Genomic DNA, 23,334 nt, shown 5'->3' on the forward strand with positions numbered 1-23,334 from the left:
GGATAAAGCAGTGGTGAACTGCTCAGGCCAACAAAAACAAATGCACTAACAGGGTGCAGCGAAACACCCAATAGATGGAAGTATCACGGGTGAAAGAGGAGAAAATCACTCACACAACTCCAGAATATGGAGGGGGTGCTCGCTGGATGGTAAAATTGCACACTAGTGGCTTGCATAGGGCTCCGTTCACACTTACAGGCGCATAGTAACCCAGCTGATGATTCTGCTGATGATGCTGCTGATGATTCATGCCAGGTATGAGTGGTCTCCCAGTGAATGGTGCAACACAGCATGAACACCTAGGTAGTTTTACACCAGGGGCAAGCGACGCAACACAAAGGAAACACAATATAACAGAAGGCCCTGTAGCTAGGGAGAGAGGAGCGGGGTCACTTCCTAACACTCACCTGAGGCTGATCCCTGCACTCCCTAACATCCCTCCCCCTCTAAACCATCACATGTCTAGGCTAAGGGCCCTGAACTCACCCTGACTAGTGAAGGCTAGTGATACGCTAACTGCGCCACTGCAAATAAGGCAACACAAGGTAGGTAAGACAAACAGGTCTGTAACGACACAACAAAGAGCACTCCAGAGTTTCTTTAACAGGAACTTCGCAGCTGCAACAGTAATAACACCCCAGCTATGCAGAGACAAGTTCCTTCAACATGGACATCCAACTAATGAGCTGTAGACGGCATAGAGAGGAGTGAGGAGTGCATATTTATAGCAGATGGGTGCAACTGAGGTTACAACCACAGTACTTGTTAGATCACTGAAGGATAGAAAGGAACCTTAACCCCTTTAGTGCCTATGGAATTTAATACACTCCAACTCAGGGTAAATGACCAGCGGGCACTTAAGCGGATCTGCAATCCACAATACGCTGTGCCCTTCTTATCCCAGATCCCTCTGAGATCATATCAGGCCATGACACATTTGGGATATACACTGTTAGGAAGGTGCAGTGATGCAAGACATTTTGTCAATTAAGTTTTCCTATTTTGATAGAGTATCTATTAAATGCATAATTTTCTGTACAAAGATAAGCAACGCCCGGATGGGAAATCTACCTTAGAACATGGTCTGCCAGTTGTGAACTCCTCTATCTGTAGCCTTGGGCAGCTTTGTATTAGAACATAGGCTCCTTTAATAAAGTTTATTTGTTGAAGTATTAAAATCTTAAAAGAACACACCTGGCAAAACTAATATGCAAAGTGTAGGGCATGAAGAGGCACAATGAATCCTATTGCTATTCACTACCCTCTTGGATCCCTCACTAAGAAATTACTGTCACTCTAGGTACGGGGAACCTACTGTTGGTCCGTGGGGTCCCTCACCGCACCCATACTCTGAGCCAGATACCTGACCCTAGGTATCCCTACTGCTGTCCCTAAATAGGGAACGGGTGGGCTGAGCTTTTTGTCACCCCTACAAAGGAAGACACAAGGAGGACACATGGGGGGAGAAAAAGCATGAACTACTTATCCACAGATGACTCAGGCAGGAGTTCAGCAATGATACCGCAAATGAGTACAAGCCACCTGCTTGCAACCAGACCTAGAATGAACTGAATAATATCACCAGCACCAGTCTAGGGAAGATGGGAGTATTTAAGCACCAAGAGAATACTGATGATCAGCAGCTGGATGGAAGTTAAGCTCTTACTGGGTCCTAAAGGGGGAGAGATGAATCCAGCAGGAAAGCTACCTACACCAATGAATACTGACAGCCGGAACAATGGAAAGTCAGGGAGCATTCTGCACAGCCAAACGCTGTGACCTTCTATGGCCAGAAACCACATGACTGTCTATCACCCGTGATAATTACAGAGTGCATTGCTTTTCTGATTTCTTCTTTTTAATAAGGGGATTTCCACACAAATTGTTTCCCTACACTAGATATTCACATCGCAAATGTTAATTTATTTCCAAAGAAGTAAAACATCATCATCTTAATGAGCAACCTGATAACGAGGTCATGTATTACCGCGGATGCATTTCCAATGACGGGATGCTAGTGGCGGCTGTACTTGGATTATTCCCATAAGCTTGGTGTATAATGCACAGACCTGCTGAATAAAGGAGATTTTGATTTGTTTTTTTATGTGTTTAAATAGTCAGGATCGGTGTCCTCTGAGTCAGCGGATCGTGCGGCTCTCAGTCATGACTGGGGAAATGCAGGTTGTAACCCAGCTGCGTTCGGAATGTAAATATTGGTTTAGGAAATTGGCACTGAAAGCTTTAATTTTACTCGACACCTTCCATTTATCTGCCTGTGTAATGCATAGTGTAGCTTCCAGACATAGTTATCCTTGTAAGCAGAAAGCAGGGACTGAGCCAAACAAAGGAGACAGGTTCTGAGGACATTTCTTATCTCATGCTCCCAGTGCAGAGTAACCAGTTAAGTCTCGAAGGGGTGCACCCAACTGGGACAAGAAGGCCAATAATGCCTGACAGATGTGGGTCTCACAGCTTGGACCTGCATTTGTCAGGCCGTGGCGTGCTGTCAGAATGGAGAATTGCTGGTCCTGGTGGTCGGACAAGCAACTATCTTCTATATATTCCATGGTAGTCCAAGTTGGGCCAAACTTTTTAATGGGAACTCATCACTTGTGTCACGCTATCTGAGACAACATATTTGGAACGCTGGCCGGTAGAGATGAGTGGATCGTTTCAAATTCAAATATATTGGTTTCGCCAAATTTTCCAAAAGAAATGAATATATTCATGCAGATCTCAATATTGGAAAGGGTAGAAGAGAGCGAGAGATTCCAGCTGTGTCGTCCAGTGGAGCAAGTGACTGTGCATTACTGAAGACTACTGATCTCCGATGACCCAATGGTACACTGACCATCACTGTACAACATCCACTTCATAAACTAGGATACGATGTCATAACTGTTGGGCATTATGGGGACTTCCTCTTAGTCCAATTGTTGCGGGAGTGGCGCGGGGCTGTTGTAGTCGCAGACGAGGGTGAACACCAGCTGCTGTAGAGCTCTGCATGGTCAGTCTGCGCCCCGGCCACCTCCACAGTGCAAAGGGGGTCATGATGGCTGTGTGGGCTCCCGAGGGATGATACGGACACAGAGTTTCTTTTAAAGAGCTTGTCTCCAACTTTTACATTGGTGGCCTATCCTTAGGATATGTCATCAATGTCTGATCGACCGTGGTTCGACACCACGCACCCCCACCAATCAGCTGTTCTTGGTCTTTGCGGTGGTAGCAGGCATTGGTAAATGCTCAGTTCCGGAGCTGCACCATCTTCTGACTGTGGCCACGGCAGGGTACTACACATTCAGATCGATAGGAGGCACATGTGCAGTACCAAGCCATGGCTACTATCAGAAGACGGATCAGCTCCAGAATTGAGCATTTCCGGATTCCTACTGCCGCTGTCGGCACCGAGAACAACTGATCACCAGAGATGCGGCGTGTCAGACCCCGGTCAATCAGACATTGATGACATATCCTAAGGATAGGCCACCAGTGTAAAAGTAGGGGACAACCTCTTTAACTTTAAACAATTCTTTACTAGAGGTCACACAAAGTGTCTCTGGAGCACATCCACTGGGGGCACCATTCTTTAACATTACATCTTTAGCATGGTTATTTCCATAATACAGTTTGTTGCAGACTGATCCCATGACTCCGTTACCTTCACTTTTATTTGCACTTGACTCATTTCCCTTTTAACATCACGCATGTTCTCACTTTTCATCTATATGGCTTTCCATGGACAGGTGGTTCCTGTACTTTTCTGCCCTTATTCACATTGGGGTCACTGACAGAAGGTAAGGTGTTAATTCTAGAGCAGGACCATCCCAACTGGGTACACCTTGTTGCAATGGTATAGCTTTTATGCTTGTTGATCAAACAGTGTTAAAGGGGTTGTCCACTATTTTAATATTGATGGCCTATTCTTTGGATAGGTCATCAATGTCTGATCAACTGGGGTCCAATATCAGACACCCCTGCTGATCAGCTGTTCTTCATGTCGTCGGTGTCAACCGGTGGCTGGAAATGCTCAGTTACAGAACTGCTTCATCTTCGGATAGCAACCATGGATGGATACTGTATATCCTCCTCCTATTTAAATCAATAGGAGGCAGATGTGCAGTACCCGGCATCGGCTGCTATCTAGATGTAAAAGCTCCTGAAATGAGGATTTCCGGCTGCCTGCTGCCGCCGCCATCACCAGGAGGCAGTTGATTGGGTTGGTGCCGGGAGTCGGATCTCTCCCGATCAGACATTGATGACCTATCCTATGCAGTGGACAACCTCTTTAACCAAGTACCCTATCCTATTGACATGTACTATAACTATTTACTTACTTACTGAAGGGTATAAGCTCATTCTGTGTTTTTCTTTTGGGTTTTACCTGTATATGAAATGGCAACAGTGTGAACAGGCTTTTACTATTACACATCTATCAACTTTCGCTCTGGCTCATTTTGTCCATTTTTTTTTACACACATATGCAATCTGCATCTACTGCTCCTCAGACCTGATGGTCAACCCATCGACTGTTGTAAGCATTGCAAACTCCTATTCAGAGACTTTTACCATTACACTGCTGTAAAGGCTGCCTTACACCAGACAATCTATCGTGCGATAGATCGTCGGGGTCACGGTTTTTGTGACGCACATCCGGCATCACTGGCGATGCCGGCCTGTGTGACACCTCCTAGCGACGCAGTATCGCTCACAAATCGTGAGTCGTGTACTGCTCGCTAGGTTCCATAATATCGTTTAATTTAGTTGATCATCGTTTCTGTGGTAGCACACGCCGCTCCGTGTGACACCACGGGAACGATGAGCAACTCACCTGCCTCCCGCGGCCGCCGCCGGCTCTATGTGGAAGGAAGGAGGTGGGCGGGATGTTTACATCCTGCTCATCTCCGCCCCTCCGCTTCTATTGGCCGGCGGCCAGGTGACGTCGCTGTGACGCCGAACGTCCCTCCCACTCCAGGAAGTGGACGTTCACCACCCACAGCGAGGTCGCACGAGAGGTAAGTATGTGTGACGGGGGTTACTGACTTTGTGCGACACGGGCAGCGATTTGCCCGTGACGCAAAAAGGACGGGGGCGGGTACGATCGATTGTGAAATTGCACAATCGGTCGTACCGTGTAAAGTAGCCTTAAGGCTCTTTAAAGATTGTGCGTTGATCCACAAAATATCCATTTATCAGTTGTATTGTAAAGTCAGATTACTTTGTCATGGAGGAGAGCTATTTTCTATAGTTTTGGAACTATTTGACTTCTTCACTTCAGTCTTTTGCTTGCCAATTAATCAGGCGGGATAGTGAGACATGTCAGTGATCCGGCAGTCTTGTGCCTTTAGTTTTAAGGTTTTTTTTTCTTATTACAATTTATAATTTGCAAAATGTACTTTTGTGATGTTAGGCAGTGTGAAAACGCTTCTGTATTTCAGCCAGTCTAAGACCTTTATCTTCAATTTACTTTACCTTTCAGTGCAGAAGTTAAACATCTGCTTTATTACCCATCATGACACCGGCTCTATCCCTGCCTCTGGCTAAAATGTGCAAGTCTGGTTCCCAGGCCATCTGGCTTAAATATTTGTCTGTCGTACGTGTGACTCGGAGGCATTTTCTGTCTTAACAGTTCTCTATACCGCAGTGAAAAGAAAATCTTATTTATTAAGAAAAAAAGCTGTGGACACTTTAGGTAGCAGTTCAAAGACAAAAGTAGTCATTCAAAAGTAAAAACAACACAGTACAAAGTTAAGTTTAATAATCCAAAACCCATGAGATCAATATATCCTATTTTTCTGTATTTTATTACAAAATTCTTTAACTCCTTCCCGCCAAGACCAGTTCCTGCTTTTTCGATGTTTGCTCCCCTTCTTCTAAAAGCCATAACTTTTTTATTTTTCCATCCACATAGCCGTATGAGGGCTTGTTTTTTGAGGACCAAGTTGTACTTTTGAATGACACCATTCATTTTATCATGAGATACACTGGAAAGCACAAACAAAATTCCAAGTGCGTTGAATTTCCTCAAAAAATTCAAATCCACAATCGTTTAGGTTTTTTTTTAATTACCATGTTCACTATATGGTAAAACTATCACTCTTGCCAGGTATGACAAGCGTGGTAGGGGCATTGAGACATGCGTGAAAAATCACAACAAACAAAGGAGTCACCAGGGATACAATAACAGCTGGGGCCCTGGAGCTAGTGAGAGGGGGAGGTGGGACACCTCCTATCCTCACCAGCAGCTGTCCCTACTCTCCTCACCAGTCCCTATATAGTTTCCACAATAGTCATCAAGCAGGAACCTAAGACCCTGAGAAGGCCATATAGATGCCCTGGCTAGTGAGAGGCAGGGAAGGTTCACTAAACCCACTACTGCACTTACAAGACACAAGGTAAGGTAAGACAAACAGGGGGGAATAGCAACAAAAAAGGATAAAGCCTGAGTACAAGGAAAACTTCACAGCAGAACCTTCCTCCAAGGTGGCCAGAGAACAATGAGTTTGTATCTTCAGCAGGGATTGCTTGGAAACACCACTACTTAAATCTGAAGGGGCGTGGCTACAAAGCAGCTGCATCTGAAACACTCAGCTAGGGAATGCTGGAAAAGCTGCTAGCAGCAAAACTGACATTAACCGTTTCAGTACCAAGAGAAACGAAACAACATTTAAATGTAGAGAGCCAGATGGAGATGAAAGGTTCCAGTCCTGAAGCTGTCACCACTAGTCTCCAAACACAGGCAGATGACCGTGACAAAAACTGACCTGTCAATATAATTCTATAGGTAACTATGATTATTCAGATACCAAACATGTATAGTTATTTTTTTTTTATTTAAGTTGTGAAATAAATCCAGAAATTTGTTAAAAAATATTTTTTGCTTGTTTCAACATTTTCTAAGATCTGTAAAGTTTTCAATGTTTTGGATATGGGACTGTATGAGGACTTGTTCTTTTCACCCCGAGCTGATGTTTTTACTGATACCATTTGGGGGTAGATATGATGTTTTGATCAGCTCTTATTGCATTTTATTGCAATGTTGAGGCGGCCCAAAAACATAATTTTGGCATTTTTTATTTTTTTTCTCATTCCGTCATTTACCAATCAGATTAATTTATTTTAGATTTTAATAGATCGGACTTTTATGACAGCAGCTATACCAAATATGTGTATATTTTTATTTTCTTTTGAATTGTTTAATTTTTAATGAGGGCAAAGATGGGTGATTTGAAATTTTGCACTTTTTTAAGCAGTTTTGAATTTTGTTTTTCACTTTTTACTGTATTTGTTAGTCCCCCTAAGGGCCTTCAACATACGATCCATCAGCAATACTATGTATAGCAAAAATCACAGTCTCCTATGAACGCCAGATAAAGGCTGGCTTTTACAGTAGAATCAATATTACGTATTAAGTACGAATGTCTTCAACAGACCCCCGGCTGTCATGGCAACCCATCAATACCCTGTGATCACGTTTCAGTGCACCAATCGGCACACAGAATAGGGCGCCACAGTGATGAATGAGCACTTGGTACTTGGTACTCTTAATGAGCAGTTAATGCTCAGATGGGCGTGACTCGTATATAGAGTATAATGGCAGTCAATGGGAAACTTGAGCATTTTTTAGCAATATTTCCCGGAAAAATGCTTGAGTTCCCTATTGACTTTCATTATACTCTATATACGAGTCGCACCCATCCGAGGATTAGCTGGATGATAGTGCTTGCCCATCAATAGTGGGCTGCTCTGCCAGCCTGTGTTAAAAGATTGACACAGCATTTAACAGGTTAACAGCTGCGGGCGGAGAACCTATTTACCCAGGACAATATGCTACCGAAGCCATTTCACCAGACCAAAATACGTTTTTGGCGTTCATCAGGTGATTGGCAGATTGATTAAACTGTGTGATTGTTGGAAAAAGCTCCCACTAAAGCTTGTTACCAATAATTGCGCAGTGTAAGCGCACCCATAACATTGGACTAATGTCTGCTGAACCTGCCAATATCGACAGGTTTGACTGATGTTCTAATGTGTAGGAGGGCACCAGCCGCCGGATGGTCAGGAGAGATCGTTCATATCCGAATTTAGATTACTGATCGCATTGTTCTACTGTAAATAAGCACCGGGCCGACTTGTCAGTTGACGGCTTTCTCATAAAAAATACAGGAGCGCTCGGCTGTTTATGGGAGCGTTGTCTCCTGTGTATGGGAGAGATGGAGGGGAGCTGCCGGTCGACTGATCATCGGGGGAGATGATGATAGGTCATGTCCGAATTTGGACTTCTGATCCCAATATGCTCCTGGAAAAAAGCCTCCGAATGACACTTTTCCATGAGAGAGTCAACGAGTTGGCAGTCGACCGATGGTTGCAAACTCAAGTCTATGGCCAGCTTTACTTTGACTTTGTTGACCTTGGAGGTCATCTCCACCTTTCTTTTTTTGCATTACCCATCTTGACTCTGTGACTCCAAGGACACATGCTTGGATGACCAATTCAGATCTATGATGCTCTAATATATACACCCCTTCTAAATTCGTACAAGTCCACTGATTTCTGGAGAAGAACATTAGACATATCTTTCTGCAGCTTCTCTCTCCTTGACATGATAATGTCCCTTGAAGCCACAACGTTACCACTAAAAGATGTGGAGAAAAATACTTGGTAGGTGACTAGTTAATGCCAGGATCCCCCGAGTCCCTGTTCAGACCACAACTTCCAAAATTAATGATATTAGGATTTTTTTTCTCCTGGCTAATCTATTCTTATCTCTCCGAGCACTTTGTAACCACTAATCTATTTGAGTGAGTCATGGGGAGACAGTGAATTTGGTGCTCTGATACGGGCAGCAATAGTGACAGCTAATAAGATTTTGATCTTATCCTGGAATTAAGGAGGGGGCGGTTGCGTCTCTATTTTAGATCTTTCCTTCTGCTTTCGGCTAAACCAAAGACATTGCTTGGCTCTTGAATTAACCTTTATTGTCCTACCCAGTGCACTATTTACTTTTTTTCCCCCTTCTTTATTACTATTTTTTTTTTTTTTGCGCTCTGCCTTCTGGAAAAGGACACCCACACACTGTGACAGCAGCTGCTCCTATTAATTTAAAGCCATTACAAAAATTAAAATTAAAACCAATTATGTTGGCTGGTTTATAGCCGGAAAACCGCTTCAGTGTGATTGTTCCCTCTGGTTATGGACACAAAAAAATAAATAAATAACTAAAATTCCCAACCTAGAGCTCGCTGCCAGCGGAATACTAATACACTCGGAAGCTGGCAGGACACAGTCACATTCCGAGCCGTGGAAAATCATCAAGTGTCGGGGAGAGGTTTTTTTTACATGTTATGATCAGAGAAAAGTCACAACATTAAGAACAATTAGAGACCCTGGGGTGGCAATCAAGATAATGTGCTTGGCGCTCACATATAAGGGTACGTGCGCACATACAAATGAACAGCTTCTGATTTTCTTCTGAGGATTTCACAACTGATCTGCAGCAAATTTGCATCAAAACCCAAGACAAAATCTGATATGTTCCATGTAAGTTTGCAGTATATTTGCCACATGAATTGCAAGAAGGGTGGAATTTGTGTTGAAAATCAGCAATATGTGTTGACATGTTGCAGATATAAAATGTTCAAATTGTCTCTTCAGGGAGGAAGGAGACAAACTCTAGCGCCACCTATTGGAAGGGGAAATCCTAAAAGTCAAAAGTGGCCCTTTAATGAGCCTTTTCATATGACTTAAGCCCGCTTTACACGCTGCAATGTATCTTACAATGTGTCGGCGGGGTCACGTCGTAAGTGACGCACATCCGGCATTGTAAGGTACTTTGCAGTGTGTGACAGGTACGTGCGATTGCGATTGAGTGGTAAAACGTTCATCGCATACACATCGTACCTTTCTCTAGAATTGCACGTCAGATTGTTCATCGTACCCGGGGTAGCGCACATCGCAGTGTGTGACACCCCGGGAACGATGAACAGATCTTACCTACGTCCTGCGGCTCCCGGCCAGCAATGCGGAAGGAAGGAGGTGGGCAGGATGTTTACGTCCCGCTCAGCTCCGCCTCTCCGCTTCTATTGGCCGGCTGCCGCGTGACGCCGATGTGGCACCTGACATCCCTCCCACTCCAGGAAGTGGACGTTCGCCGCCCACATCGAGGTCGTATGGACGGGTAAGTATGTGTGACGGGGGTTAATCGTTTGTGCGGCACGTTCAACAAATTCAACATGCCACACATATGATGGGGGCGTTGCAAATCGCATACGATATCGTATGCGAAATTGCAATGTGTAAAGCAGGCTTTAGGATTTATGCCAGATCAGAACCTCAATTTGCAGACAGGGTGTTTCGGGGTGATTGCCTCTCATCAGTGCAAAGTTAAGATCTGATCAGGCTGTATGAGAAGTAATAATGGGGTCTAAGAGGCAAACTTTTCTCCTTGGGGAGACTGACACACAAATCTGGCTAGCAGTTAGGAGTCATATAGATGCAATGCTCCTCTGTTATGATCCGGAACCATGGAAGACCACCACAAATCATTGGCAAAAAGGTGACAAGAGCATTGGCAACTAATCTGGCCGCCATCCCCTTACTAACCAACACAACTAGAAGTAGCCGAGGGGTGAACTAACATCCTGTGCACCGCGAACCCAGCCGGAGAACTAACTATCCTAAAGGTAGGAAAGATGAATAACTCTGCCTCAGAAAATAGACAAGAATAGCAAGCCCCCCACATTCTGCGGTGATATAGGAAAAACACAATACACAGGTAGATGACAGGATTAGCAAAAGGTGAGGCCCCCGCTGACTAAAATAGGAAAGGACAGGAAAGGGACTGATGGTAGCCAGAGAAAAACCCTGCAAAATACCAACTTCCTGATAGTACAAAAAAGGCCCTCAGATCGCTCGATCTGAACTCCGTCCTATACCAGGTGCTCTTGTCATACCAATGAACAGAAAACAAGAATTATAACAAATTCAACAAGCCACAAACACATGGACCCAAAGGAGCTATACTCCACACAGAACTGCAGGGAGTTCCTCAACAATCCACTGAGGGGAAAATCCCTGGAAGGAAATAAACTGAAACCAACCACAACAAATGACAAACCCAGATAAGCAAAGAACCAGACAATAAATAAAGAGCAAGAACTTATCTGGAGTGGATGTGGTGTAGAGCAGGATTAAGCAGGCTAGAGATACAAAGAACAACTGACATCCGGCAACAGCCTGCAATCAGACCAAGACTTAAATAAGCAGACAGTTAGGAAAGGAAACACCCACTGCACAACCCACCTGGTCTCTGTCCAAACCCTGCCTGGCCACCAGAGGGAGCCTCCCAGCAGCCAAGACATAACTAACATTCACAAGAGTACCCCCCCCTTGAGGAGGGGTCACCGAACCCTCACCCACGCCACCAGGTCGCTCGGGATGAGCATGATGGAAGGCGCGAACCAACCTGTCCGCATGAATGTCAGAAGCCACAACCCAAGAGTTATCTTCCTGCCCATAACCCTTCCATTTCACAAGGTACTGAAGCTGACGCCTACTGCGACGGGAATCCAGAATTTTTTCAACCTCATACTCCAGATCCCCTTGTAACAAAACAGGGTCAGGAGGAGCTGCTGCAGGAACTGCCGGCTCCACATGTTTCTTCAACAAGGACTTATGGAAGACATTGTGAATCTTAAATGACGCAGGCAGAGTCAAACGGAAAGATACTGGATTAATAATCTCCGAAATCTTATAAGGTCCAATAAATCTGGGCTTAAATTTAGGAGACGGAACTCTCATAGGAATATTTTTAGAGGACAACCACACCATGTCCCCTACTTTAAACCGGGGACTAACAGTCCGACACCGGTTGTCAAACTTTTGGGCAGTTTCTTGGGACTGAAACAATTTATCCACTACCTGCCCCCAAATCTGCTGCATTCTGTTGACCACCGAATCCACCCCCGGACAGTCAGACGCCTCAAGCTGCCCTGAGAGGAACCTAGGGTGATACCCAAAATTGCAGAAAAAGGGGACACCAACGTGGTAGAGCTAGCTCTATTGTTAAGGGCAAATTCAGCCAAAGGCAAAAACGAAACCCAGTCATCCTGATCCGCAGAAACAAAACACCGTAAATAGGTCTCCAGGGTCTGGTTAGCCCTTTCAGTCTGACCGTTGGTCTGAGGATGAAACGCCGAGGAGAAAGACAGCTGAACACCCAATTTGGAGCAAAAAATCCTCCAAAACCTGGATACAAACTGCACCCCTCTGTCAGAAACAATGTTTTCGGGAATACCATGCAAACGGACAACATGTTGCAAAAACAAAGGCACCAACTCTGATGAAGACGGCAACTTAGATAGGGGAACCAAGTGGACCATCTTGGAGAATCTGTCACAGATCACCCAAATCACAGTCATTTTCTGAGAGACAGGAAGCTCTGAAATAAAATCCATAGAGATGTGCGTCCAAGGTTTCTTAGGTACAGGCAAAGGGAATAATAGCCCACTAGAACGTGAACAACAGGGCTTGGACCTAGAATAAACTCCACACGACTGCACAAAACGACAGACATCCCGGAACAGGGAAGGCCACCAAAAAGAGTGTCTCACAAGATCCTGAGTACCAAAAATGCCAGGATGACCCGCCAAAACAGAGCAATGAACCTCAGAGACAACTCGGTCTCTCCATTGGTCTGGGACAAACAGTTTCCCTGTAGGACATCTCTCAGGTTTATCCCCCTGAAATTCCGCCAATGCCAAACGCAGATCAGGCGAAATGGCCGAGAAAACTACACCATCATTCAGGATAGTAGACGGTTCGACAACCTCCAAAGAGTCAGTGCAGAAACTCCTGGAAAGGGCATCGGCCTTAAAATTCTTGGTGCCCGGCAAAAAAGAGACCACAAAATTAAACCGGGTAAAAAACAAAGCCCACCTGGCCTGCCGAGGATTCAACCTCTTGGCCGATTCCAGATAGATGAGATTCTTGTGGTCCGTAAGCACCACAACTTGATGCCTAGCCCCCTCCAACCAATGCCTCCACTCTTCAAATGCCCACTTCATAGCCACTAATTCCCGGTTCCCCACATCATAATTCCATTCAGAAGGAGCAAATTTCCGAGAGAAAAAGGCACAGGGCTTAAGTTTACCCGAAGTAGCGTCTCGTTGAGACAGAACAGCACCTGCTCCGATCTCTGAGACATCGATCTCAACTTGAAATGGGCGAGACACATCAGGTTGCTGCAGAACTGGGGCAGAAGTGAATCGCCTTTTAAGCTCCTGGAAGGCCACAATAGCCTCAGGGGTCCAATGCTCATCATCAGCTCCCTTCTTTGTCAAATCTGTCAGAGGTTTGACAATCAAAATGCTGTGGAGAGAAAAGCGCACATAGGGTCTTATCTGGCAAACAATGCAGGCTTAGAAAATGAAAACAGGTGCTCACCTATGGAAGTTGTGACAGGCACAACTCCTATGTATGCAGAAAATGGTCAAGCAGCAGCCCCGATGATGCAACAGGGAATCATGAATGGATAAGAAAGTCGGGTTTAACACTGCGCTAAAACCATGAAGCCAAACGATGTGATGAATTCTTTGCTATATTTTCTTTATTTAGGCCAGGTCTACGCGTTTCAAAGGCATGTCCGCCTTCTTCATCAGGACAAAGGAAAAAACAGCATGATACCAATTGCTACTTGGGGATACATATATATTGAAAAAGAGGCTCCACACCTACACAGGTGATGTCAGTCAGGGAGTGGCTGAACATCACGTGTATGAATAACAGAAAGCAGTGGAGAAAAAAATGGAAGAAACAGAAAGAAGAAAAAAAAAAAAAAAAAAAAAAAGGAATTGGAAGGGGTTAAAACAGAGGGGTGTACGCATATGTCTGTAAAAAATTTTTTGCTTTAATAAAAAAACAAATGTAAAAAAATGTGCTTTATTTATAAAGCTTGCGCCTAAAAATACATAAAAATATAATGTCAGGTCGCTGCCAAAACAATCAGCAAGAAGGTGCAAAAATATATCAGCAAGAAGGTGCGAAAATATATATATGTATATAATACTGGAGATGATCCAGCAGTAAAAAAAAGGGGGGTTTATGCTTTAATAAAAACAAATGTGCTTTATTTGTAAAACTTGTGCCTAAAGATACATAAAAATATAGTGTCAGATCGCTGACAAAAACAATCAGCAAAAAAGTGCAAAAATATATATATGTATGATACTGGAGATGATCCAGCAGTGAAAAAAAGGGGGTTTTTTTTCGAGGTACAAAAATGTGAAAAAAAGGGGGGTTGGGACACACGGGTTTTTGCTTTAATAAAAAACAAATGTAAAGAAATGTGCTTTATTTGTAAAGCTTGCGCCTAAAAAATACATAAAAATATAGTGTCAGGTCGTTAACAAGACAATCAACAAAAAAGTGCAAAAATATATATATATGTATAATACTGGAGATGATCCAGCAATGAAAAAAAGAGGGTTTTGTGAGGTACAAGAATGTGAAAGAAAAATGGGACACACGGATTTTTGCTTTAATAGAAACAAATGTAAAAAAATGTGCTTTATTTGTAAAGCTTACGCCTAAAAATACATAAAAATATAGTGTCAGGTCGCTGACAAAACAATCAGCAAAAAGGTGCAAAAATATATGTATGTATGATACTGGAAATAATCCAGCAGTGAAAAAAAGGGGTTTTGTGAGGTACAAGAAAGTGAAAGAAAAATAGGACACACGGGCATAGGGAAAAAAAAAAAAAAAAAAAAAAAACTCCAACGTGCTATGTGAAGTGCTGAAAGGGGTGAAATGAGTTCAAAGCGTTTTTACTCTTTATATTATATTCATATCTATTGTATGTATTTATTTAAATGTGATACCATCAAACACTGTTTTTTGCCCTTGGATGGATGAATACAAAATTTGATCTTTATATTTGTTTCACTCTCCAGAAACTATCTTCTTTATTCTTTTCATATTTGATCTACCCCCTTTTTTCACTCACTGTATTTTGTTCCAGCCCGTTCTCTATGCCGACATGAATTCTTTTCACCCTGCTCCTTCATGCGCACGCATGCGCAGATAATTTTTTTCCCACGCTTTGAACTCATTTCACCCCTTTCAGCACTTCACATAGCACGTTGGAGTTTTTTTTTTTTTTTTTTTTTTTTTTTTTTTTTTTCCCTATGCCCGTGTGTCCTATTTTTCTTTCACTTTCTTGTACCTCACAAAACCCCTTTTTTTCACTGCTGGATTATTTCCAGTATCATACATACATATATTTTTGCACCTTTTTGCTGATTGTTTTGTCAGCGACCTGACACTATATTTTTATGTATTTTTAGGCGTAAGCTTTACAAATAAAGCACATTTTTTTACATTTGTTTCTATTAAAGCAAAAATCCGTGTGTCCCATTTTTCTTTCACATTCTTGTACCTCACAAAACCCTCTTTTTTTCATTGCTGGATCATCTCCAGTATTATACATATATATATATTTTTGCACTTTTTTGTTGATTGTCTTGTTAACGACCTGACACTATATTTTTATGTATTTTTTAGGCGCAAGCTTTACAAATAAAGCACATTTCTTTACATTTGTTTTTTATTAAAGCAAAAACCCGTGTGTCCCAACCCCCCTTTTTTTCACATTTTTGTACCTCGAAAAAAAACCCCCTTTTTTTCACTGCTGGATCATCTCCAGTATCATACATATATATATTTTTGCACTTTTTTGCTGATTGTTTTTGTCAGCGATCTGACACTATATTTTTATGTATCTTTAGGCACAAGTTTTACAAATAAAGCACATTTGTTTTTATTAAAGCATAAACCCCCCTTTTTTTTACTGCTGGATCATCTCCAGTATTATATACATATATATATTTTCGCACCTTCTTGCTGATATATTTTTGCACCTTCTTGCTGATTGTTTTGGCAGCGACCTGACATTATATTTTTATGTATTTTTAGGCGCAAGCTTTATAAATAAAGCACATTTTTTTACATTTGTTTTTTTATTAAAGCAAAAAATTTTTTACAGACATATGCGTACACCCCTCTGTTTTAACCCCTTCCAATTCCTTTTTTTTTTTTTTTTTTTTTTTTCTTCTTTCTGTTTCTTCCATTTTTTTCTCCACTGCTTTCTGTTATTCATACACGTGATGTTCAGCCACTCCCTGACTGACATCACCTGTGTAGGTGTGGAGCCTCTTTTTCAATATATATGTATCCCCAAGTAGCAATTGGTATCATGCTGTTTTTTCCTTTGTCCTGATGAAGAAGGCGGACATGCCTTTGAAACGCGTAGACCTGGCCTAAATAAAGAAAATATAGCAAAGAATTCATCACATCGTTTGGCTTCATGGTTTTAGCGCAGTGTTAAACCCGACTTTCTTATCCATTCATGATTCCCAGAGGTTTGACAATGGCAGAAAAATTGGCTATACATTTACGGTAAAAATTAGCAAACCCCAAAAACCGCTGCAGAGATTTTAGAGAAGTCGGTTGCACCCAGTCGTAAATAGCCTGAACCTTAACCGGGTCCATTTCAATAGCGGAGGGAGACAGGATGAAGCCCAAAAAGGAAATCCTTTGCACCCCAAAGAGGCACTTTGACCCCTTACCGTACAGTGCATTATCCTTAAGTATCTGAAAAACCTCCCGTACTTGCCCCACATGAGAGTCCCAATCATCAGAAAAAATCAAGATGTCATCCAAATACACAATCAAAAATTTACCAATAAGGACCCGAAAAATATCATTCATGAAGCCCTGGAAGACGGAGGGTGCATTAGTGAGCCCAAAAGGCATCACTAGGTACTCAAAATGCCCCTCAGGAGTATTAAAAGCCGTCTTCCATTCATCACCCTCCTTAATACGGATGAGATTATACGCACCCTTGAGATCCAGTTTCGTAAACCATTTGGCACTCTGCACTCTAGAGAACAGATCAGACATCAGAGGCAAAGGGTACTGATATTTGACCGTAATTTTATTAAGAAGACGGTAATCAATACAAGGCCTCAACGAACCATCTTTCTTAGCAACAAAGAAGAAGCCAGCACCCAAAGGAGAAGATGAGGGCCGAATGTGCCCCTTCTCCAATGATTCTCTGATGTATGACCGCATGGCATCATGTTCGGGCACAGACAAGTTGAAAATCCACACCTTGGGAAATTTACAACCGGGCACCAACTCAATGGCACAGTCACAGTCCCGGTGTGGGGGCAGAGAATCAGATTCCTGGTCATTAAATACATCACGGAAATCAGACAAGAAGGCCGGAACATCAACTGCCTGCGCAGACGTGGATGACACGGAAAGGTCCTGATGCAAACCTTGACAACCCCAACTAGCTACCGACAAGGATCTCCAGTCAAGAACCGGATTATGGGTTTGCAACCACGGAAATCCCAGCACCAAGGTATCCTGTAGATTATGCAATACTAAAAATGTACAAGTTTCCTGATGCGCTGGTGCAACTCTCATAGGCACCTGGGTCCAAAATTGGGGTTTATGTTCTGCCAAAGGGGTAGCATCAATGCCTCTTAAAGGAATAGGAGTTTGCAAAGGAACCATGGGAAAACCACAATCCCTAGCAAACCCAAAATCCATCAAATTGAGCGCTGCCCGAGTCCACAAAGGCAAATGCAGAAAAGGAAGACAATGAGCAAATCAATGTGACAGACAAAAGAAACTTTGGTTGCAAAGAACCCACAGTAACAGAAGTGGCCAATCTCCTTTCACGTTTAGGGCAGACAGAGATGTTATGAGAAGCGTCTCCACAATAGAAGCACAGTCTGTTCTACCGTCTGAACCCCTGCCGACTAGCATTAGAAAGGACCCTATCACACTCCATAGGCTCCAAAGGCTGTTCCACAGGCACAAAACCAGCAGGTATCTTCCTGCGCTCACGTAAATGCCTATCAATCTGAATGGCCAAGGTCATAGAGGCATCAAGACCAGAAGGGACGGGAAATCCTACCATTACATCCTTCACAGCATCCGCAATACCCTTGCGAAAAAGAGCCGCAAGCGCATCATCATTCCATTTGGTAAGGACCGCCCACTTACGAAATTTCTGACAAAACGTTTCTGCAGAATCCAAACCCTGAGTTAAGGACAACAAGACCCTTTCTGCTTGGTCCACAATATTGGGTTCGTCATATAATAATCCCAATGGGGAGATAAGGTATGCACACCAGTGACTATGTAAGGGGAATACATGAAACAGCAGAAACTGCTACACACAGCAGTTTCTGCTATTTCATGTATTCCCCTTAGGCCTTGTGCGCACTAGGCGTTTTTGCCGCGTTTTTAGCGGCGTTTTTTACCGCGTTTTTGTGCTGAAAACGCAGTGACATTGCTTCCCCAGCAATGTCAATGGGTTTTCATAAGTGCTGTCCGCACACAGCGTTTTTTTTTAGCTGCGTTTTTGTGGTGACCACAAAAACGCAGCATGTCAATTATTTCTGCGTTTTTCACTGCGTTTTTCACCCATTGAATTCAATGAGATGTTAAAAACGCAATGAAAAATGCATATAGCCGCGTTTCTATGACTAAAAACGCAGCTATAAACGCAAGGGGTGGGTACTACAGTGACGTGTACAGGAAGAGGATTCCTTCTGTTGGTAAACACAGAAGCGTGAATCCTCCCGGTACTGTCACCGCTGCGTCCACCTCCCGTCCTGTGCATGTCAGCTCCGTGCGGCGCCATGTCTGGGCGGGAGGTGGAGGCAGCGGCGAAAATCAAAGTGAACAGTAGAAAAAAAAAAAAATGTCATATATACTCACCTGTCCGCAGGGTCCCGGTGCCATGCCCGCTCCCAGCTCCTCCCGGTCCCGCCGCTCTGGCTGTGTGCAGTCTCCCCGGGGCAGGACCTTGCTTGCAGGACCTGGCGGTGGATCACCTGATGCAGTCACCTGACGCATCAGCTGATCGCGGTGACGCGGGCGCCCGGCCGGCTATCAGCTGATCCTGCCGTCAGGGGACTTCATCAGCTGATTACCGGCAGCTCTTGCAGCGATCGGACGGGATCAGACTCCTGTCCAATCGATCGCTCCAGGAGCTGCCGGTAATCAGCACAGCACATAAGTGAGTATTATTTTTTTTTTTTTCTACTGATGCATCATGCTTGTATAAAAGCCGATTATACAATCAGCTGATGTGTGATGTGATTCACATCCTTGAACCTGACAGATCATCTGATCGGTATGCCTTCCAGCAAACCGATCAGATGATATTGGATCCTGATTGGACGGCGCGGGACCCTAACCCAGGATTACTGCGGAGGGGGGTTCTTTATTTCAATAAAGATGTAGTCACTAATTGTGTTGTGTTTTATTTCTAATAAAAATATTTTTCTGTGTGTTGTGGTTTTTTTTTATCTGTACTAGAAATTCATGGTGGCCATGTCTAATATTGGCGTGACACCATGAATTTCGGGCTTAGGGCCAGTTGATAATATACAGCTAGCCCTAACTCCATTATTACCTGGCTAGCCACCCGGCTTCAGGGCAGCTGGAAGAGTTGGATACAGCGCCAGAAGATGGCGCTTCTATGAAAGCGCCATTTTCTGGGGTGGCTGCGGACTGCAATTCGCAGTGGGGGTGCCCAGAAAGCATGGGCACCCTGCACTGTGGATTCCAATCCCCAGCTGCCTAGTTGTACCCGGCTGGACTCAAAAATTAGGCGAAGCCCACGTCATTTTTTTTTTTTTAATTATTTCATGAAATAATTAAAAAAAAGGGCTTCTCTATATTTTTGGTTCCCAGCCGGGTACAAATAGGCAGCTGGGGGTTGGGGGCAGCCCGTACCTGCCTGCTGTACCCGGCTAGCATACAAAAATATGGCAAAGCCCATGTCATTTTTTTTTCTTTTTGGGCAAAAAACTGCATACAGTCCTGGAAGGAGGATGCTGAGCCTTGTAGTTCTGCAGCTTCTGTCTGCTCTCCTGCATACACTAGTGAATGGAGGATGCTGAGACTTGTAGTTCTGCAGCTGCTGTCTGCTCTCCTGCATACACTAGTGAATGGAGGATGCTGAGACTTGTAGTTCTGCAGCTGCTGTCTGCTCTCCTGCATACACTAGTGAATGGAGGATGCTGAGACTTGTAGTTCTGCAGCTGCTGTCTGCTCTCCTGCATACACTAGTGAATGGAGGATGCTGAGACTTGTAGTTCTGCAGCTGCTGTCTGCTCTCCTGCATACACTAGTGAATGGAGGATGCTGAGACTTGTAGTTCTGCAGCTGCTGTCTGCTCTCCTGCATACACTAGTGAATGGAGGATGCTGAGACTTGTAGTTCTGCAGCTGCTGTCTGCTCTCCTGCATACACTAGTGAATGGAGGATGCTGAGACTTGTAGTTCTGCAGCTGCTGTCTGCTCTCCTGCATACACTAGTGAATGGAGGATGCTGAGACTTGTAGTTCTGCAGCTGCTGTCTGCTCTCCTGCATACACTAGTTCTGCAGCTGTCTGCTCTCCTGCATACAATGAACATTTTGAAGAAGGAAATGACATCAGACCTTTTTTTTTTTTCATCAACAATCTTTAATGGCATTGTGCACTGATTAAAAACGCAGTGAGCAAAAACGCAGCAAAAAACGCACCAAATCGCGGCAAAAACGCATGCGTTTTTGCCGCGTTTTTTTAGCCGCGGGTGCGTTTTTTAGACAAAAACGCACATAAAAATGCAGCGTGAAAAAAACGCCTAGTGCGCACATACCCTTACATAGTCACTGGTGTGCATACCTTATCTCCCCATAGTGATGTTTTTTTAGGTTTTTGCACCCAGTTCAGACTTAGAATGGTGTTCCAAATGTTATTCCTATTTATAAAATAATCCCAAGGCCTGAAAAAAGGAGTCCACATCATTGAGAATCGGATCATCAGACGCTAAAGAGAAGACCCAGTCCTGAGGGTCACCATGCAGCAAGGAGATGACAATCTTAACCTGCTGTACGGGATTCCCTGAGGACTTAGGGCGCAGATCAAAAAATAATTTACAATTATTTTTGAAGCTCAAAAATATCGACCTATCTCCTGAAAAAAATTCAGGAACGGGAATTTTAGGCTCTGCAAGGGGAGTCTGTGCAAGATAAGACTCTATACGACGAACCTTAGCATCAAGATGAGCAACACGCTCACCCAATTCATCCATGCTAGACAAAAGGAATCTTCCACAGAACCCAAAGAAGAAGAGGAAAAACACCCAAAAAAAAAAAAATTCTCAGCAGCTTTTTTTTTTTTTTTCCTTCTTAAGAGTACCCTTTAAATTTGTTTGGCCGAATGTACTGTTATGATCCGGAACCATGGAAGACCACCACAAATCATTGGCAAAAAGGTGACAAGAGCATTGGCAACTAATCTGGCCGCCATCCCCTTACTAACCAACACAACTAGAAGTAGCCGAGGGGTGAACTAACATCCTGTGCACCGCGAACCCAGCCGGAGAACTAACTATCCTAAAGGTAGGAAAGATGAATAACTCTCTGCCTCAGAAAATAGACAAGAATAGCAAGCCCCCCACATTCAAAGACTGCGGTGATATAGGAAAAACACAATACACAGGTAGATGACAGGATTAGCAAAAGGTGAGGCCCCCGCTGACTAAAATAGGAAAGGACAGGAAAGGGACTGATGGTAGCCAGAGAAAAACCCTGCAAAATACCAACTTCCTGATAGTACAAAAAAGGCCCTCAGATCGCTCGATCTGAACTCCATCCTATACCAGGTGCCCTTGTCATACCAATGAACAGAAAACAAGAATTATAACAAATTCAACAAGCCACAAACACATGGACCCAAAGGAGCTAAACTCCACACAGAACTGCAGGGAGTTCCTCAACAATCCCCTGAGGGGAAAATCCCTGGAAGGAAATAAACTGAAACCAACCACAACAAATGACAAACCCAGATAAGCAAAGAACCAGACAATAAATAAAGAGCAAGAACTTATCTGGAGTGGATGTGGTGTAGAGCAGGATTAAGCAGGCTAGAGATACAAAGAACAACTGACATCCGGCAACAGCCTGCAATCAGACCAGGACTTAAATAAGCAGAGAGTTAGGAAAGGAAACACCCACTGCACAACCCACCTGGTCTCTGTCCAAACCCTTCCTGGCCACCAGAGGGAGCCTCCCAGCAGCCAAGACATAACTAACATTCACAACAAAATTGTCTCTTTTGACTTTTAGGATTGCTACTTCCAATAGGTGGCGCTAGAGTTTGTCTCATTCTTCCCTGAAGAGACAATTTGAATATTTTCCAGAGGAGCATTGCAGCTATAAGACTCCTCACTGGCTGCCAGATTGGTTTGTCAGGTCTCCGCAAGGAGAAACATTTTCCTCTTAGAGCCCACTATAGCTTTTCATACAGCCAGATCAGAGCTCATACTTTGCACTGATGAGGGGCAATCACCCCGAAACACCATGTCTGCAAATGTGACGAGGATTAGATGGATACAGTGGAGGGGCAGGACAGGTGGGTATAAGGTTTTTCTTGTTTTTTTTTAGCATTTTGATGACCTTTTATGTTTCAGAAAAAATGTCCACCTTTTTGCTGAATCAATGCAGAAGCCATGTACAAAAAAATCTGCATTTTGGCAAATTTTTGTGAAACTTGAGTAGAACGCAATTGCACTCAAATATATTTGCTCATCTCTACCTGACAGACTTCCTTGAAAACTAAACATTTCCCCCTAAGGTGTCCATATGTTTAATGGCGAATTACTACTGAAGTATGGCTGTGAATTAGGGATGCCTTTACTTTGGATCAGTGGGTAATAATTGGACCATCCCATTCTTCACGCACTTCTCAATGACTATGGTCACTGCACTTTTGTAAATCTTTTAGTCCCAGATTTAAAAAAAAAAAAAAAAAATCAGGTTGATTATTGCTATAGGTCATACCCAGGTAGTAGGTAGTGAGCAATAGCACATTTGTCCTTGTAGAGTTGTTGTCATAGCTCCACTCCAGGGCTTAAACCGGTGACCTCTGGTTGTTGGCCAGTTTTACTCATGGTTGGGCCACAGCCCTTTTTGTGTGGGTCCAACGGCTGAAGGATTTCTTGCCTTTCTTTATTATGCTTTGCCTTCCTGTTACACTTTTATTGAGGTGTGTGCACTTTCTCCTTTGGTTTGCCCAATTACATTTTGGGAGGGGCTAATTATACTTACTACTCACAAGTCTCAGCACTGGCTATATTTCTGGCTGGGTGGTTGTCTGGAGTTCCAGCTCCTCAGTTAAAGAGGTTGTCCACTACTTTTACATTCATGGCTTATCTTTAGGAAAGGTCATCAATGTTTGATTAGTCGAGGTCCGACACCCTGCACTCA

At 43.6% G+C, this 23,334-nt stretch overlaps 1 protein-coding gene across 6 annotated transcripts in view; it reads right to left on the reverse strand.

Moving 5' to 3' along the window:
- LOC142249007 (cytosolic carboxypeptidase 6-like) overlaps positions 1-23,334 on the reverse strand; it is a 2,064,630-nt gene that overhangs the window by 1,079,771 nt on the left and 961,525 nt on the right. The window lies entirely within an intron of this gene.

The sequence above is a fragment of the Anomaloglossus baeobatrachus genome, chromosome 8 (assembly GCF_048569485.1).
Source record: "Anomaloglossus baeobatrachus isolate aAnoBae1 chromosome 8, aAnoBae1.hap1, whole genome shotgun sequence".
NCBI lineage: Eukaryota > Metazoa > Chordata > Amphibia > Anura > Aromobatidae > Anomaloglossus > Anomaloglossus baeobatrachus.